The sequence below is a fragment of the Palaemon carinicauda genome, chromosome 14, assembly GCF_036898095.1.
Source record: "Palaemon carinicauda isolate YSFRI2023 chromosome 14, ASM3689809v2, whole genome shotgun sequence".
Lineage (NCBI taxonomy): Eukaryota > Metazoa > Arthropoda > Malacostraca > Decapoda > Palaemonidae > Palaemon > Palaemon carinicauda.
The window spans coordinates 103,250,534-103,255,267 of record NC_090738.1 but is presented as its reverse complement, the minus strand read 5'-3'; positions in this window follow the sequence as shown (position 1 = coordinate 103,255,267).

The following is a 4,734-nucleotide window of genomic DNA, read 5'->3' as shown; positions in this document are numbered from 1 at the left end:
ACGTCACTGCTCCCAGCCCAATAGACATGATCCTGACACATGACATAATTGCTGCCTGGGCAATAGTCATGAACACGTGGCAGAGCCAGGATCGCCAAGGGGATAACAAAAGATAATACATTATTCTATAAAAAAAAATTAAGAAAGTTGCAGACTTAAAGAGGAAAAATATAATTTATGTAATATTCGATATATTTCTATTATATGACAGAGCTGACGCATAAACATTATATATATACTAATTAGAATTGTAAATATTATGATATCGAAAACGTAACATTCATACGCAAACCTATAGAGAGATTTCTTTGGATATATACGCACTCCATGACTCCAATAAGGCCTTTGAAAAACCAGTGACTTCTCCAGCAATGATATTAGGCCCTTCAAGGTCCTCTCAATATTTGATGATTGATCAACGAAAATGGAAGAGGATCTATTTTACTTCAGACATTATCAAGGTCCCTTTCCTCATAATGTGAAAATAGATCTAAAAATAGAACGACTTTGAATAGTAAAATTGATAGAATAATAATAAATTAATAACCAAAGAAAAGTGAAATTTACGGATAAAAATTATAAAATTAGAAATGAAGCAACAGATACCTAGTTGAAAAAATAATTTCATCATAGGAATTTTAGTTTACATATTAAAAACATAACACATTAATCAATATATAAAAAAACATAAAAAATAATATATAAAAAATACAAAATCAGGTAATAAAAGTGATAAACAATGAGAATAGAAAATAAAAAATTAATTGAGTCCTGAAAAAAATTGGGTTTCCAATTTTTCTTTCTTTTTTCTTTCTCATAATTATTTTTCATAATAAATAATGGCAGGATCTTAAAATGAGCTCATTATAATAAGGCCAGAGTAAAACATTATGGCCAACTGGAGGGATTAATTAGTCCACTCGGATATTGCTGTCTGTGATATCCGGACATTTATTGTTCATTGATTAGTCTAAAGCTACAAATGGAATTGTTGAATTATTATTATTATTATTATTATTATTATTATTATTATTATTATTATCATATATATATATATATATATATATATATTTATATATATATACTGTATATATACCACATATATATATATATATATATATATATATATATATATTTATATACATATAAATACAGTATATATACATATATATACACATATATATGCATATATATATATATATATATATATATATATATTTATAGGTATATATATATATATATATATATATATATATATATATATATATATATATATATATATATATATATATATATATATATATCCGTTGTTTATTAGGAACCCGTCGTTATAAACTTGAAGATAGATCCATAAAGTTGTATTTGGAATAATGGCCTTAAAAGAAACTTAAGATTTAGATGTAATTCGATATGTAAATGGTGTTGATAATGCGTTGTGTGTGTGTTTGTGTGTATAATATATATATATATATATATATATATATATATATATATATATATATATATATATACATATATATATATATATATATATATATATATATATATATATATATATATATATATATATATTAGGTCGCTGAGAGTGATTAAATGGTTTTATGACAGAAGTGAAGCTTTTGTTAGAAATTGTAAGCAGGCGAGTGACTGACAGGTTTTTGGGAAAACGAGCTTAAATGTTTATATGCCACTCACGAATTGCGGAGACAAGGGACAGTGACGTTACCCTGTTAAGCAGGACAATACCCTAGAGACTGAACATATATATATATATATATATATATATATATGATCACAGCCCAAGCCCCCCTCTCTACTCAAGTGAGGACTAAGGAGGGCTAGGCAATAGTTGCAGATGATTTAGCAGATAGACCTATAGGCTCTACAAACGCCCCATCCTTAGCTCACAAGGATGGTGAGATTGCAGCGATCAAAGAAACTAACGAGTTTAAGCGGGATGGAGCCCCAGTCTGGCGTTCACCAGTCAGGGACGTTACCACGTTCAAATTTGTGTGATTTAAAGAGATGTGAAATAGTTCATGTTCCCAGATGATGTTGCGTTGATTGGGAACAGGGAAAAGAAACTGGAAAAGATAGAGCGAGAGTTTGAAAGTGTCTGCAAGAGGAGAAACCTCATAGGAATTGTGAGCAAGACTAAGTAGTTGAGAGTAAATGGAAACAAGGAGGGTGAAGTAAGATAAGTTACTATCAATAGTGGAGGAATGGAAGTGGTGAATTCATATAAGCATCTCGAGGTTACTGTTACAGACAATGGTAAGACAAGAGTCTGAGAGAATCACAGAATAGGATAAGCCCGAAAGGTAACAGGGTTTTTTTTTTTATTTTTATTTTTTTGCGGAAGATTGGTAAGAAGCCTGAGATGTCTGTCGAAGTCAAGTTGGAAATGTATAAAAGGAGTATTGAACCAACTCTTCTTATATAAGTTGTAATGAAAGTATGAATGCCGAGTTAGAATGACGGAAAAGGGATTGAAACTATTGAACTGTTTACGTAATTTTAGCAATGGAAGAGGAGTTGCCCGGCTGAAAAATTTGCATACGGGTAGGATGGGGCTAATGATATGGAAGTCTTTTGCTACGCAGGGGCTCGTCTATGCTTAAGCTATGGAATTATTAATGTGACCGTGATTTGAGAAATAATTCTTGAGGGACATTACTGTATAAAAAAAAAAAGCTTTTGCACAGGCCTACTTAGATATTTGATTGTTTCATCGATATTACTGTGTTTAGACTTTGTTGCTGTTTTATTATCATACGAATTTCTATTCTAAATTCTTAGTGTATGCATGAATTCTGGAACTGAAGTATCATACAAAGTTATATTTCTTTATAACATGACTGAAAAATATATATATGGCGCATGTGTGCGTTCTTACGTGCGAATATGAGTATGAATCCACTCTTACGTTATTCTTCAGCTCACACTGATATTGAAGACTAAAATTACTTTAAGAATATCTACCCATCTTCATGAATGAAATAAAAACCTTTCTTAAGTTAACAATGTAAAAAGGGAAGAACATCACATCGACCTCAGTGAGTAAGCCGAAAAAAAAAAAATAGTAATTCAAACCTCATTATATAATACCAACTGTATTTCTTTCGACCATGAACTTCAAAATACGTCTGTTCAGTAATGTCAAGGGCATTGTATCCATATACATATACATTATATACACATCTGACCTATATAATAAAAGGCAAGTGTCAGGTTTTATATATATATATATATATATATATATATATATATATATATATATATATATATATATATATATATATATATATTCAAATAAGCCATATATATTTTTGATACATTAATGTCTGGATTCTCTTGGCCAAGTGGTTTAGTCACTGTCTATACAAGCTTGCCGACCAGGGTTCGATTCCCGGCCGGACACAAGCTCTTGTCTTTGTGTGATTTCGCCCGGGGCTCTGATCCCAAGGTCGTTAAGAGAATCCAGACATTAATGTATCAAAAAAGTATATATGGCTTATTTGAATATGTAAAACACGTCTAAATGTGCAAAATTTATATATATATATATATATATATATATATATATATATATATATATATATATATATATATATATATATATATATATAAAGTCAAACCCAGCTCTCCCCATCCCTCGGGACAGGGGAGAAGTAGGTCATACCATGGTGAGAGAGGGGTAAGTGTTTGTGTGTTTGTGCATATCTAAATATTTAATCATCCTTTTGTGGAGTTGCATACACTGGTATATATATATATATATATATATATATATATATATATATATATATATATATATATATATATATATATATATATATATATGTGTGTGTGTGTGTGTGTGTGTGTGTGTGTGTGTGTGTGTGTGTGTGTGTGTGAGTGAGTGTGTGTATATCTGCATGAAATAAAATGGTTTGTAAACCAGTGCAGAACTCTTTTTTTCCAGCTACCTCTTATCATCATTGCTTCCTTACGATTCTTAGAGACCATTTCGCAAGACGAAGCGTGGCTCGATATCCTATCGTTTTATAAATGAAATTGTTTACTTTGCCATAAATACGGCAGGTGTCGGTCGTTACGTAAACCTTCCAAATGGTTATTATCTCTAAAATTTGCCGAGTAAAGATAACCAAATTTGGGCCAATAAAGGAAAAGCATAACTGCCATAAGAGTTCAATAGACTCAGTAAATGGTGAATCTGAATTTGCTCTGAAAGCAATCATTGAAAGCAACATTGAGATAACAATGGTCCTGAATTGCTTGCAGAACGAGTCCTTGGACCATCTCTCTCTCTCTCTCTCTCTCTCTCTCTCTCTCTCTCTCTCTCTCTCTCTCTCTATCTGTGAGTGGCCCTTACGTGGAAAATACAGCTTTATTTTTCTTCCTTTGTTTCTTCAGTTTCTCTAAGTTTTTCATCTAATCGATAATCTGGCGAAGATCAAGTCTCTTGTAATATCTTTACTAACTTTACTATTGGTATACGGTTATTCGGTATTTTTTTATTAAAGAAGAAGAAGAAGAATATGTAACAACGTCAGGATTATTGATTCAGTAATTTCTGTAATCTTAGCTAGCAAAGTTCCTACTCCTTTACACTTTTAATGTTACTCTTCAATAAAAAAAAAAAATATTCAATAGTATGTAGGAACATATTTGTTGAATAATTTAATTCTAGTAATTAAAATCTAAGGCATCTCCAGAAAAAGAGAGAAAATT